Genomic DNA, 16,311 nt, shown 5'->3' with positions numbered 1-16,311 from the left:
AGCCATGTGACTGGGTGGGAGTGGCTTGCCGGACATGTGACTGGGTGGGAATGGCCAACTTTTAAAATGTGGTGAAACTCACTTAACAACGCTCTTGCTTAGCAACCAAAATGTTGGCTCAGGAACTCTTGCATTGAAGTGTGCAAGTCTTAAAGCTGTCAAGTTACAAGACCCGTGCACCCCTAACCCTTTAGGAAAAAAAAACCCAGGGGTGTTCAAACTTGACAGCTTTAAGACTTGTGTACCAACTCCCAGAATTCCTCCTCTCGCTCTTCCTCTTGATGATGTGGGGACGGGCGGGGGAGGGAGCTGGAACCAGTTCTAAATGGAACTGTAGATTTGTGGAACCTCTTCTATAGAAGAGGTTAGAACTGGCAGGAACCCACCCCTGGGGCGGAGCCAGTCAGAGGTCGTATTTACCGGTTTTCTGAACTACTCAAAATTTCTGCTACCGATTCTCCAGAATTGGTCAGAACCTGCTGAATACCACCTCTGAACAGGTGAGACCAGTAGTGAGTTCCGGATCCCGTTGCAACTGGTACGCTGCGACAGGGCTGGGCGTCCACCACGTGCATGCGTGCTGTGCTACCATGCATACCCACTGCCCTGCAACTCTCCAGCTGCTCGACGGAGCATTGTGCAGCCGCCGTATGCTGCGTGCATGTGCGCAAATGGCCCAGTTGGGCCAGGAACGCGGGTGGGTGGGCTCTCCAAAGCACCGTACGAAAACGGTGCCTGCTGCTCCCAGCAGGCACCGATACGCCCGTACCGGTGGCGTACCAGCCAGAACCCACCACTGGGTGGGACCTGTTTCATTACCTACTCCAGAATTGTCCAAAGGACATAGTTAAAAGATGGCAGCCACAAGGGTATGATTGAAGAAAGAACTTTGTATCATCATGAAAGCCATCTTGACTTTTTTGACCACATCATGGTCCATTTCCACTTTGGGAGAGCTGTTACCACTGAAGCCATCTAGTTCCAACCCTTTATTTGGGGAATAGTTTTAGCTTTGGCGGTTATATTTAATCAGTCTAATACCTGGATTTCTGGATTGGCAGATGTTTTAATATATATACTTTTTTAAAAATGCTGTTTGTAAATGCAAGCCATATTTTAATTCTGTTTTCTTATAATCCTTGATAATCATATTTTATTTTGCATAGAATAATGTTAGCATATTTGGAGCAACGGCTGAAGTTGTGACAAATGTGCCTAAACTTACTAATCTGGTCTTTGCTCTTAATAGGAAATGTCGCAAGTGCCATAGCTGTCATTAAGTTTGGCAACCAAGTTTTCGCCATCTCTAGCTCACTAGGTCTTATACAAATGTACAACTAAGTTGAATCCAAGACGTCGGTAAAATTAACCAGACTTCCATAGTGGAGCAACAGCACATTCTTAGCCTACTAGGAGTACAGGTTGATCTTGGCAAGATGATCATAATCACCTATTCTGGATAAGAGTTCTGGACACCTTCAAAGTAGGATCAGAATCCTTTCTATTGCCATTCACATGTTGCCACAAAAATAACCAAAAATTATTGGTTCTTTCATACTCATGTTGTTACATTGCAACACATGTTCATCATTTGTTCCCTACTCTTGAGGAGCATTCTAGCCTTCTCGAGAGCAGGGGTATCAAACTCGCGTCGTCATGGTGGCGTCACGTGATGTATCTTGACTCCCCCCCCCTTTTGCTAAACCGGGGGTGGGGGTGGCCAGTGCGTGACGCATCCAGCATGCTAGCCGCGAGTTTGACAGTCCTGCTCTAGAGGCGTTGAAATCAAAGACTGCTATGTAAACAACAACGTAGCCTGGAGAGAGCGGAGGAGGGGAGGAAAAAAATTCTATGTTGTCCCGCCTTGATTCTCTTTAGTACAAGAAGGTCGGTGGATTTTAGTATAAGAGGGTTATCCACATTCTGCATTTGTAATGGGGTGTGAGAATCACCTCAAGGAATGGGAAGAGAAGTCACTGTCAGGGTTCCAAGTAACGCCCTCAATGAAAGAAGACTCCACGGCTTGAGTTTCCTCAAAGTTCCATTTTATTAGAGATGCCATATTGGCACATATGGGAAAACCCGAATCTGAAAGTTTCCAGGTTTTCTCCAACCAAAAGAAAGTCCAAGCCCCTGCCTAGTACCCACATGTCCGTCACATGATCCAATCAGGTACCGTCCCAACTGGAGATGCCTCCCAGTCACCTCATCGTAGCTGCAGGGCCAGATGACCTTGACTTTCTGAGAAAGAATGTTATTATGGCTACATAGTATAATCCCCCCTCCCATTTTCTCACAATAGAAAATGTGGCAGGCCTGAAGTTGACCTTGACTTTCCGAGAAAGAATGTGATTATGGCTATACAGCACCCACACTCTGTATAATCCCCCCTCCCATTTTCCCACAGTAGAAAATGTGGCAGGCCTGAAGTCCAAAAGGTAAAAGATGGCTTCCAGGTCTGCCACAGGCCAATGGACAGAATGAGAAAGAGGAAAAGACCCTTCCCAGAAGCTCAAGGGAGGGATGGGGAAAGCGCATTCAGACTTGCAAGGTTCCACTACAGGTAATTCTCGACATGCCCCTATTAACAAGAAACCCAGCCCTCGTTGGGTCTATGAAAACTCACCACGGCCAATTCGCTGTGGGCAACTTGCTACAAGACAATTTTCCATGGGCAATTCGCCACATGACAACTTGCCGTGGGACAAGAGTTTCACTAATATCAAAGAAATAGTGCAATAGAATCATTAAAGAAAGGATGCCAAAGGAGGGACAAAATAAAATGTGAATAACAAAAAATTAAATAATTAATTTTATATTAATTTTATATTAATTTTATATTATTTTATATTATTTTATATTATTTTTATATTATTTTATATTAATTTTATATTATTTTATATTAATTTTATATTAATTTTATATTGATTTTATATTGATTTTATATTGATTTTATATTGATTTTATATTAATTATTTTATATTAATTTTATATTAATTTTATATTAATTTTAATTTTATATTAATTTATATTGATTTTATATTGATTTTTTAAATTATTTAAATAATTAAATTGAATTGTTGAATTTGGCAAGTTGACCATGGCGAGTTTCTTGCAGAGAGTTGGCCATGGTGAAGTGTCTCATTCCGCCACCAGTTAACTACTATTCCAATGCCAACTTTATCTTACCCCTTCAAAAACGAAAATGCTTTTAATCATATTGATTGATAATGTGTCTGACTAGAGATATTCATCTGAGTTTTCATTTATTCCCACCAAATCTCCCTGTGTGCATGTTGAAGCAAATGAAGCCTGCGCTTCCTATTCAGACAATTTGGACATCTACACAAGTTCATTGTGCATGTCAGATAATATGAAAATGAGGCATTTGCAGAAATGTTCTGTTCAAAATTACTTTTATCTCCTCCCTTCTCCCCCCATCAGTGCAGGACAGGGTTCTATAATACAAATGAATGGCTAATTTTAGCAATGATCAATAGTTTCGAATAATCAGGGAAGGTTTCTTTTGATAAAGATAAGGAAAGTTTCCTAAAACTCTGAATAAACATCGGTCATGTTATAAGATGTGTAGAGTGGTCAGATTGCAGAAGAAATATCAAATCGTGCATCCCCGTCCAAGTTATTCAAAAGTAAGTCTGAGTGAAAAATTCACATTAACAGAATTTAAATTGCTACATTTCTGCAGTTCCTGTCTCTGAATACCGAAGGGCAGATCTTTAATTTAAAAAATAAATAAATGCAAAAGTGATGCACGTATTAGGAGAAAATGGACATAAAATGCAAACCCACTGAATATGTGCCACACAAAGGCATTTTACATTTGCTTATATTGTGAGAAATACACTAAAATCCATTTAAAATGTTATGGGGATTTTTTAAAAAAAAGAAAATGTGACAATGAAACTTGGCACTAAAAGTCTGATCAAAAGTTATACAATCATCCATCCCTTTAAAAAAAAAAAGGTTTGGACGATTCAATGGAACTTACTTTATTATTTATTTTATTTATTTGATTTGTCAAGCATGTATGAGAAAACAAGTGTAAGTATGGATATAACAAGCATATAAGTATAAGCAGGTATAAGTATATACATAAGAAATGAATTACAAATAAATGAGAGCAGTAAGACAGGGACGGTAGGCATGTTGGTGTGCTTATGCACGCCACCTTACAGACCCCTTAGGAATGGGGTGAGGTCCATGCTAGACAGTTTAAGGTTAAAGTTTTGGGGGTTTGAGGATGTAACAACAGAGTCAGGTAGAGCATTCCAGGCGTTGACCACTCTGTTGCTGAAGTCGTATTTTCTGCAATAGGGTTTGGAACGGTTTACTTTGAATTTGTATCAGTGGTGGGTTGCAGGCGGTACGTCCTGGTACAGGCATACCGGTGCCTGCGGGGAGCACCGGGTACTGTTCCGATACGGTGGTCCGGAGGGCCTACCCGCTGTCCTTACCTGTATTTGAGCTCTACGGCGCTTCCACATACGCGCACGGAAAGTACGGCGCCTGGGCAAAGCTCCGCCGAGCAGCTGGAGCGTCGCAGAGGCATTGCAGGAGGTAAGGATGCATATGTGCGCTGCGCATGTGCGCGCACATGCTGCACGTGTTCATTGTGGTGGACGCCGGGCCCCGTTGCACCGTACCGGTTGCACCAGGATCCGGAACTCACCACTGCTTTGTATCTATTGTTTGCCCATGTATTATTGCGGTTAAAGCTGAAGCTGAAGTCATTGACAAGTAGGACATTGTAACAGACAATTTTGTGTACTAAGCTTAGGTCAGACTGTAGGCAGCATAGTTCTAGGTTGTCTAGATCCAAAAATTTAAGCCTAGTGGCATAAGGTATTCTACTGAGAGTAGAGGAGTGGACTTCCGGGGAGTGGCCTGTCGCCGGTCGGCAGCTTAACAGAGCTGCCCCCAGAATTCAGGACCGTTATCTACTTAATATCAAGAAGATAACTCTTTTTTCAGACAAGAAAAAAGCAGTGAGGAATCTCAGCTGGTAAGAATCTTCTTTGAAGTTCACAGTTTGTTTCTTTGTGAGCTGTGGACGGAGGGGGAGGATCAACCCATAGCTGAGTCATTCAACTCCGACCTGAACTTCGCAGCTGTTATCCACAGCACAAGACAGGATCCCCTCCCCCTCAGGACAATCTTTAGAAAAGAGACTATTAAAAATCAATACGAGCAAAGACCAACTTGTGAACTTTAAAACCTTTCTCTATCTGAAATACCAGCTTCAATGTTATAAAAACCTCTTTTGTTTAATTGTCTTCAAAATGGCGTTTACAGCTTCTGCATTTGTTATCTCCGGCTTCCTGCTACAGAACTAAAGAAATAATCTCTTATAATTTAATTAGAGCTACTCCCTTAAAGCTTTCAAGACTCTTTGTTGATTCAGAGACATTCCAAACATTCCAAACGGACTTTCTCTTTTGAAATCCTCCGTAAAACCCCTTGTAAAAAAAGAAAAAAAGAAGGAAAAAAAGGGGGGGGGGAGGAATTTCTTTTTCTCCACATAGCACAGTGGATTAGTAATTTAGAATAAATAATTAAAACCAAAATATAATGGCATCCAAATCAACCTCTGTTAAATTACCTCCGAAAACGTCTCCCATACCTGGCACAAAGTTGCAGCCCCCACCATCTATGCCCCCTAGTGGAGATGTACTAACAAAAGAATTTTTTCTGGAAATGTTCCAAAAATCCAGAGAACAGAACTTAGAAATGTTTAAAGAATTCAGAGAACAGAATCTAGAAATGATTAAAGATTTCAAAGATGAAATAAGGAATGAGATGGAAGTTCTATATGACAAATTCGATACCAGGGTCACTAAAATGAATGATAATATGATGGGAATTGTAAATGTGATAACAGAATATATTTCTGGAATGGAAGATAATTTAGAAACTCTCAATGAAGCTAAAACTAACCTGATATCCAAAACTGAAGTGGTGGAACAAAAAATTGATAATGCTGAAAAACAAATTATTATAATACAGTATAAGCAGATGGAGCTTGCATTAAGAGTGAGGGGGCTGCGTGAAGGAAAGCAGGAGAACCTAAAGCAAATGTTTTCTGAAGCTTTTGACCGTCTGGTGGGAAAACCGGGATCCAATTCGGATTGGCAGATTGACAGGATTTTTCGTGTTAATTCATGGGCGGCAAAACAAAGGCAACTTCCCCGAGACGTGGTAATATACTTTGTTACAAGAGAATCTAGAAATATGATACTACAAGAGTCCTACAATACTAAGCTTCAAATTGGTGGACAGGACCTGATTGTTTTGAAAGAAATACCGCCTCAGATGCTAAGAGCCAGAAGAGATTATGCTTTTCTGGTGGAAGAGCTCAGAAGGCGTCAGATACAGTACAGATGGGATGCCCCATTCGGTATTATAGTTACAATGGACAAACAAAGATATCGTCTCAGCTCTGTATGGAAAGCTCGTGATTTCTATCATAAGATTCTGAAGATGGGATACCCTGAACCTTCGGGATATGGTGAAAAACCACGAGACGAACAAGATAAACAGCAAACCACACAACCATTAGATAAAATGTATCATCTCCCTCTTCCGGAAGGGCAAGGAGTCAAGGAAAAAAGATCCAACCGTAAGACCACCAGACAAACGGATAAACAAGCTACTATGCAACAATCTCAACAATCATTGGCCACTGACCAAGGTGCTACTGCAACAAGCTCAGAAGCTGTGGGAGGAGCCAAACCAAAGGTGAGACAGGCCTTGCAGGAGGCTCTAAAAAAGCTTCAGGCAACCAAAAATGACAACTAAGATTTTGACATGGAATGTTAACGGACTGAACTCTCCACAGAAAAGAAAGAAAATATTTCATTATCTTAAGCAGTTTAAGAATGACATAATTTGCTTGCAAGAAACTCATATCAAATCAACCGATCAAAAATATTTGTTTAACCCCAAACTGGGCCAACATTTTGCGACCTCAGCCATGGAAAAGAAAAATGGCATAGTAGTATATTTAAGAAAAGACATTAAAGCTGAGCTAATTGAAGCAGATCCCTTTGGAAGATATATTGCATTAGATTTAATCTTAGAAGGGAAAAAGACGTTACTATTGGGAATTTATGCTCCAAATCAACAACAAGATGGATTTTATAGAAACCTCCATGCTAAATTAGTACAGTGGGATTTTGAGTCTTGTATATTAATGGGTGACTGGAATGGCGTGATCGACACCAAAAGAGATAAGAAGACAGCTCGACCGAACACCAAATTTCGAGCTAAGTTACCCAAACCCTTTTTTGACATGCTGGACGACTTTGAATTGCGAGACGCTTGGCGCGAGAGGCATGCAGAAGAATATGACTTTACCTTTTTTTCCAATAGACATCAATCTCTTTCAAGGATTGATTTTATACTAATTACAAATGATTTACTTTGTAGGGTGAAGAAGACAAAGATTATGGCGAGAGTTCTTTCAGACCATAATCCAGTCTGGATGGAATTGGGAAGGGTAGCCCAGGCAAGAAGGTCCTGGAGGTTGAATGAAAATTTATTTAGATATGAAAAGTATGTTAATGATTGTAAAAAATTGCTATCGGAATATTTTGTCTTCAATATGAACAAGGGTACATCTTTGGAATATGTATGGGATGCAAGCAAAGCGTATATGAGAGGAGTATTAATGAATATAAATAAAATACATAGATACAAGCAAGGGCAAAAACGAAAAGAATTGGAAGAGGAAATTAAAGGGAAAGAGTCAGAATTAACATTGAATCCAGGAGATACAAAGATTAGGGAAACAATTGCTATATTAAAATCTCAGTTTGATATGCTGATCTCTGACCAGGTAGCTACTAGTTTATTATATGCTAAACATAATACTTTCTGCAATGCAAATAAACCCGGTAGGTGGTTGGCTTATCAGATTAGAAAAAAAAGGAAAGCTCGAAATGTATCCAAATTGTGTTACAGAGGGAAGGAAGTGTTTCAACAGGAAGAGATTCAAAAGGTATTTCGGGAATTTTTTACAGAGTTGTATAAAGGGGATAAATTAAGGACGGAGATATAGACAAATACCTAGATAAAGAGAAAATCCCCCTAGTCAGAGAAGAACATAGGCATAAGCTGAACCAACCTATAACCTCTGGGGAAATTTTGCAGGCAATTAAACAATTAAAGTTAGGGAAAGCACCAGGTACAGATGGTTTAACAGCTGTTTATTATAAATATCTACAGTTAGAAATGGTAGAACCCCTCAGAGAACTATTCAATAAAATTCAATCGGGAGGGAAAGTGCTTCCCTCGTGGAAGACTGCGTTCATATCGTTGATACCCAAAGAAGATCAAGACCTTACCCAACCAAAAAATTACAGACCTATTTCATTACTCAATGTAGATTATAAAATTTTTACTAAAATATTAGCAAATAGGCTAATGGGGGTAACTCAGCAACTGATACATACCGATCAAACTGGTTTTATACAGGGCAGACAGATGAAGGATAACGTTAGATTAATTATCAACGCTTTAGAATACCTGGGAAAGAACAATCAAATCCCGGCCGCATTCATATTTTTGGATGCGGAGAAAGCCTTTGATCGAGTTAATTGGCAATTCCTGCTGAAGACATTGCAAAAAATGCAGATAGGAGATGGCTTTTTACGGTCAATTGGTGCAATATATCAGCAGCAAACAGCCCAGATCATTGTCAATGGAAGTCTGACAGACTCCTTTCAAATTGAAAAAGGTACAAGACAGGGCTGTCCTCTGTCCCCATTATTGTTTATTATAACTTTGGAAATACTGTTGAATAAGATACGGGGCCTGGGCGGTCTAAAAGGGATCAAAATTAGACAGCAAGAATATAGAGTTCGTGCATTTGCGGATGATCTGGTTATAATATTGGAGCAACCGCAGGAAACTAGTAGGGTATTATTGAATACGATCAATCAATATGGTCAAGTCTCGGGATTTAAAATAAATCTAGGAAAAACCAAAATAATAGCTATAAATATGACTATCAAACAGAAGGAAGAACTGGGGGCGACGCTAAGATGTGAGGTAGTTAAAAAGTTAAATATCTTGGAGTTAATATTTTAATCTCAAATGGGAAATTATACAAGTATAATTATGAACCACTTTGGCATAGTACACAGTTGGAGTTGAAAAGGTGGGAAAAACTGCATTTGTCCTTGCTGGGTAGAATAGCGGCAGTAAAAATGAACATTTTACCAAAATTTTTATTTCTTTTTCAAATGTTACCAATACTTAAAAGAGATGCGAATCTTCTAGAATGGCAGAAGGGTATCAACAAATTTGTGTGGGCAGGAAAGAAGCCGAGGGTAAAGATGAAAATAATGCAAGATGCACGTGAAAGAGGAGGATTGAAATTACCTAACTTAAAATTATACTATGACGCAGTGGCATTATCTGCAATTAGTGATTGGATTCATCTAACTAATGACAGAATTTTGAATATCGAGGGATATGATTTGTTATATGGTTGGCATGCTTACCTGTTATTTAACAAAAAAACGGATAAGAAATTTAAAAATCACATCTTAAGAAATGCTTTATTGCGGGTTTGGAAAAAATATCAACATAAACTAAATGATAAAGTGCCCATGTGGGCAATTCCTAGACATGCAATTGAAAATATGAATGTAGAACAAAAACTCGATAGAACCACCTATAGACAACTTCTTATCTCAGAAAGAGGGGTGATGGAACTAAAATCTTTAGAGGTACTTAAAGAAGAGAAGGTAGTTCAAACGTGGTTTCAGTATGGTCAACTACAAGCTAGGTGGAAAACAGATCAAAAAATTGGCTTTGTAAAAGTTGAGGATAATTTGTTTAAACAAATAAGAGATCAAAGCTCAATGCATATAAAGAGGATATAATGTATTAGTACAGATGGATTCTGAAACGGAACTGATTAAGGATTGTATGATAAAATGGGCTCAGAATGTCGAGGAACCAATAATGCTTGAAACATGGGAAAGAATCTGGGTAAGAAATGTGAAATTTACACAAGCACAAAACTTGAGAGAAAATTTTTATAAGATGTTTTATAGATGGCACCTAGATCCTAAAAAGCTTGCCTCTATGTATCCAAATGTTCAACCTAAATGTTGGAGATGTGGTTCTTGTGATGCTACATATTTTCATATATGGTGGACATGTCGTAATGTTAAGGCATTTTGGATAAAAATATGGTGGATCCTGCAAAACATCTTCAAAAGAAGGATAAAATTTACCCCCCAGTTGTTTTTACTGGGTATATGCATTGATTTTACAGTAGCAGAGACTAATTTGATCCTGTATTTAATAACGGCAGCAAGACTCTTGGTGGCGCAGTATTGGAAGAAGAAAGATTTACCTATAATTCAAGAATGGACTTTGAAAGTTATGAACTTAGCCGAAATGGCCAAAATCTCAGCATATCTCAAAGAACATTCAAACGAGAGATACAAAAGAGACTGGAAAAGTGGATTGATTACATAAAAAGTAAATATGGGACTAAAAAACTCCAGATAGCTTATGCTTAGTATCAGTAATAATTTAAATTGTTTTAAATTTGGGTAACAGTAAGAAGCTGAGTTCAATGTAGAGATATTTCAGACTGTGATTGTTCAAAAATTATACCACGTATGGTCTTTGGGAAGTCGGGGGGAGGGAAGGGAGGTGGGGATTTGGGGGGAGGGGGAGGGGGGAAATACAATATGTGTTAAGAAAAATAAATAAATAAAATTGAGAGTAGAGGACTGGAGGACTCTTCTCATGAAATGCCCCTGGACTTGCTCAATTGTATTAATAACCATTATACAGTGTGGATTCCAGACAGACAAGCTGTATTCGAGAATTGGTCTGGCAAAGGTTTTGTATACTCTGGTTTGCAAGTACAATGTTACCGGAGAAGAAACTTCGGAAAATTAGGTTAACAACTCTTAATGCCTTTTTAACAATGCAGTTACAATGAGCTCTACACTTAAGGATATATGTCTATAAGATTGTCATCTTTAGCGTCATAAACTTGCTATTCAGAATAATTTCCGTTGGAAATAATAGGGATTTCCCCATAGGTGGGCAGAGGGCTACAGATGATTTCAACAACAGCAGTAGGCATATGAAGTAAAAGTAATGTAACACTTCCACATGAACAGATCTTATATGTAAAGCATCAGATGCCCCAATGAAGATTACTGTTTTGGGATGGTCCATGGAGAAAGTCTATCTTCGTGGTCATTAAGAGTTCAGACTAAAGCGATGGCACATAATCAATCAACTTTGGGTGAAAGTGTAAAAAAAAGAAGATCTTTTTGATTTTTGTTTATTTAAACCAATGTTCACATAACTATGAAATGTGTAGCCTGTCAGGAGGGATATAAATTACCTCATGTCATTTGTTAAATGATGTCATGGGGGACAGGATGACATCACTTGCACCAGTGGTGGGTTTCAAAAATTGTTCGAACCTACTCTGTGGGTGTGGCCTCCTTTGTGGGAGTGGCTTGCCGCCCATGTGACCGGATGGGAGTGGCTTGCCACCCATGTGACCGGATATGAAGATGCTGACGACACTTGTCAGAACCACCTTAAATTATCTCACACACAGCACTGGCATGCATAAGAATATGATGTAAACTTGTTTTTTAAAAGGCATCTTTGGTTTGCATTAAAACACACACGCAATGTTCTGATTGCACCAAAAACACAGTAGTCATCCTTACCTTCCACAGAGGCACTGAGTTTTATAAATATGAGCATGATAGTGTAGAATAATCATATCCAAGGACCAGTGGTGGGTTTCAAAATTTTTTGGAACCTCTTCTGTAGGTTTCCTGCTTTCCGGGTCCACCTCTTCTAACCGGTTCGGTAGATTTGACGAACTGGTTCTACCGAATAGGTGCAAACTGGTAGGAACCCACCTCTGGCTTGCACCCTGTATCCCGTGGGGGATGCACTTGGTGCCATGTACTCACATGCACTATTGCCAGAAAACTTTTTAAAAAATTTCTCTATAGTGTCATCAAAAAAGAAGGTTCATATTCCTTACAATTCACAGCTTGCAACTCAATGAACCGAAATTGAATAATACTAGGCCTCACAGACTTTTTTTTTTAAAAAAAATCTTCCTCTGATATAAGTTCTATGTAAAGTTTCATAATTCAGTATAATTTCCAAGTTTGTAAATTACAATAATTATACTGTTGTTCAACAATGAAAATAATTACATACTTCTGTGTAACTTTATTGAAAAACTGTAGCATTAACCGGCTACATCTTAACAAATAGACTTTATCAGATAAGATATGCTGGCCTGTACCTGCAGCCATCAGGTTGCAAGGCCCTATTTAAACATATAAAATTTAACACGGAGAGGTAAAGGATGATTAAACCAACTCACTAACTGAAATTTCCGTCAACGTTGTAAAGTTTGCTATCCGGTGAACACTATTTTATACAAAGAAAAGGAGGCACATTTTCAACAACTGCACAATGCTGCTCTCTTGCTCAAAAAAAATGCCCAACTAACTTGTTTTAATGCTTAAACTAATTAGTTTTGAGATGCTAAATGAACAAGGCGCATATGTCTAAAAACATGAAGCACAATTATGAAAGATAAAAATCAATTATCTATTGAGTTATACGTATGATTATAAATTAAGTCCTTTAGATAAAATTTAACGTATCAAAACATTTGTCTGTTATTCCTTTTTTTCTTGCTTAGAGAAAGGAAAAGAAATCAAATACAGTTTGGAACATAGAATAATAAAATGGCTCTACTTATTCACATTGAAAAACTAAATCTAAGTTGTACATTCATTTAGCTTTGAAGCATTTTGAGCTCGCTCTAATTTTCAAAACTACATACATACATGCATGCAAAACTAGAGAGTTTTTCTTCCTTTATATTCCTAACTTCCAAATCATGATAATGAAGAGAGGGTACTGAATAGATTAGAAGCAGGATTTTTTTAATTATTATTTACAAAAATCCAAAATGTGATTGCTTCAGCATTGCATTCTACTAATCCAATCCACGGGGTATAAAAATATTTAACTTGAGACTGGCTCGGCATTGGAAATTACTTTAATAGCTCATCTGCTGTCTTTTTGGCACACTTTTCCAGTTGCAGGTATAAAACAAAAGTCAAGTTTATTGAATGTAACCTGACTATAAAAGGCGATCTTCTAAGTAATAAAATTCCATTAACCCAAATGCAATCTAAATTATTAATTGCTGCTGTAATATAAACGTCTATTAGAAGTGAAGGCCACAACAGGAGAGAAAAAAAAATGGATTCAACCCAAATGCTCAGGAAATAAAATCTTAGCGGAAGGACATATACTTAATTTCATGAAGAGATTATTTTAACAAAACACTTAAGTACATGCATTTCTTTGTCCTGCCATTGAGACCTATGGCCTCATTTAACTACAATTTCTTACAAATGATCCTTTCCAATTTTAATTCCATTTAGCAGCGGTATCTGTGGGGGAGGGGCAGTGTTTGAAGCTCCTCCCCTTAAAAGCAGATGGGCTTCAATCACATGATAGCTTCCATTTTGATCTTTTCAGATTCCCTCCCCATCTTACATTACCTGTAAGATTGTTGCTTTATTTGAATCTGGCCTCTCAACAGCATTGATGCATTTATATTTTGTTATTCCTTTTTTTTAAAAAAAAATCCGCCCACCCCCTGAAATAATATTTCTGGATCTCTGATCATTTATTATTTGCGTGAAAAATATGCATCTTATTTTTTTTAAAGGTGGCTTACTCCTGTTTTCGTCTCCTCTCCTAACTCCCCATAATAAAAGGTTAGACCGGCTGAGTGAAAATGGGATAAAATGCACCTTTAAAAAAAAAACGCTTTGCAAAAAAAATATTTTTAAGTATTAAATATTTATTCCGAGAATGACCACTTTGGTCCTGAACAAATTCTGGATGAGGCAATGCCATTCACAAAAGAAATTTTTTTTAAAAAAATGCAACCTGTGCTGTCCCCATAATTACCTTTAACTAATGTAAGATGACTTTCTGGAAATTCAGCCATTGGAAATCTCACAATTTCAGGGGCCTGCAAATTATTCTTCTGCAAGAATAATTTTAAAAATATTTTCTTGCAAGTTTTTTTTTTAAACGGTGCATGATCTGCAGGACGAATGCTAACTTTTGCACCGTCGATGGGTATTCCTGGTTTCTCTTCTTTATGGCTTTGCTCAAACACTATCCCAAAATTTCCCTGGTGAGTGTGAGAAGATTTGCCTTTGCTAATTCTTGTCGACAGCTTGGGCTGAATTGTGAGAAGCTTACACTAACCTCAGGGTCAATTGCAATCAAAGCTCCCTGGTCTGGATCCCTTCATTAAAACTGGGTGGAATTGGGGAAAACTGGAAGTTTATCACTACAACTGTCAAAATATTTGCCAGGCAAAGAACACGGAGAAACAAAGGAGTAAAATTAATAAGATGGTTTATATCTTTGAAGTCATTATATGAAGCTTTATAAGAGCGCTTCTAACTAGATTCGGGAAGATTTTCCTGGCAACTGCTCGTCTACACCGATACTCATCCTTCTCTAGTTTCTGAATATTTACCGTACCAAATTCTCTGTAAAAACACAATCGAGTAGAAAACAAACTTAAACGCACAAACCTGAACTCACAACTTGGCCTATGTTGCCAGAGTAACATCTCAAGATAAAAGCACCTGCTTTCCAATTAAAAAATAAATAACAAAATGAGATACGAGCAATGAAAATCCAAACCAACAGAATCTTGTTTCGAAATCCGATTTCACAACTTCAGATTTAAAAGAACAGCCTTGGTTTAAAAAGAAATAAAACAAGAGAAGAAATTAAAATAAAATTATGAAATTTGTTTCTTACCTTCTGTGTGATTGCCGGACAGGAAATTGCACATTAGAAACACTGCAGTAATGCCAGTCTGCTGGCATTTTAACTCTGTATGGAAAAGAAAATAAATGTTAGTTTCATGGAATTTTCCACCCTATCAATCAATCACAGGTATATTCTAAATGGATGACAGTTCAAATTACATATTCACAAGCCTAGTCCCCCCCCCCCTTTTTTTTCCCTAAAGGCAGAACAGAGAGCAAAGTTTTAAGATTAAACATAAAGGGTAATGAACCTTTTGGAAATGTCGTCCCCATCTTGACTTGTCCATGAAGGGGGGAAAAAAAATTACAAAATATGCATTGAGAATCCTGCCTCAGATTTTACTCTATGTCTACTCCTTACCAGCTGCAAGTGGGGGGCGGGGGGGGGGAATAGCCCACTGGCTTAATTTGCAGTTTTGCACGGCTCCCTGTTCCTAATTTTTGCAGCCTGAACCCAGATGCTGATTACAAACTAGAGAAGTCCAACTTTTATAACAATGCCGCGGGTAACAAGCTTGTGGGGAGTTTCGCTTTGGATGCCAATCTTCCAAGGGTCACCCAGGTGTAGGGAAAGGATCTGCAAGTTACATAACCCCCGAAACATTAGAAGTTGTCAGGAAAACACAACAGTGCAAGAAAAAGAAAAAGAAAACCAAACTCCCGGATCATTTAAACGTTGATCCCAAGCATCCCAATGTGAGATTTGCAGCTGTCTCAGACAGATGAAAGCCAGACCTGATAAGGGGCCCAGATCCAAACCGCTTAACTTACCTTGGATCCCAAAGCAGACAAGTGAAACTAAGGCTGTTAGAGACCTCCAATCTTTTGTCGGGGCCGCTGTCTTCTTTACACCCACTTTTTCTCCATTTTGCTGCCATCTGCTGGGAAGTGAGGCCTTCCACAGGGTTTTTTTATTTTTTTATTTTTTACAGGAGATAAATTTGAATTACACAACCAGCATACAGTAGGAAACAAATGTGGGTCATGCCCCCCCCCCCTCCTCCTCCCCGCCTTGCTGGCATTTGTTCTCCTGGCCAGCCAATCAGACACAATTACAGATTCAAGTCATACATTTTGAAATACAGCAGAAGGGATACAGAGGCTGACATTTGACTTCCTTTCGCTTCGCTTCAGCAGCTGCTCTGGGCAAAAAAAATAATAATTTTAAAACACACACACACACACACCACAAAACAGTGTTTGTGCCTTGCCTTCGCTGCCTCGATTTCCAGCCGAAACTTGCCAGGGGTTGGATGGAAGCGAAGAGGCAAGGTTGCATTGGGCATTGCGTTGAGAAAATTTACCCTGCCACAGTGTTTTCCTGAGAACAAATTAAATGCTGGAGAGGGTCCAGAGGTGGGTTCCTACCAGTTCGCACCAGTTCGGTAGAACCGGTTCG

The sequence above is a fragment of the Thamnophis elegans genome, chromosome 7 (assembly GCF_009769535.1).
Source record: "Thamnophis elegans isolate rThaEle1 chromosome 7, rThaEle1.pri, whole genome shotgun sequence".
Classification (NCBI taxonomy): domain Eukaryota; kingdom Metazoa; phylum Chordata; class Lepidosauria; order Squamata; family Colubridae; genus Thamnophis; species Thamnophis elegans.
This window is presented reverse-complemented; position numbering follows the sequence as displayed.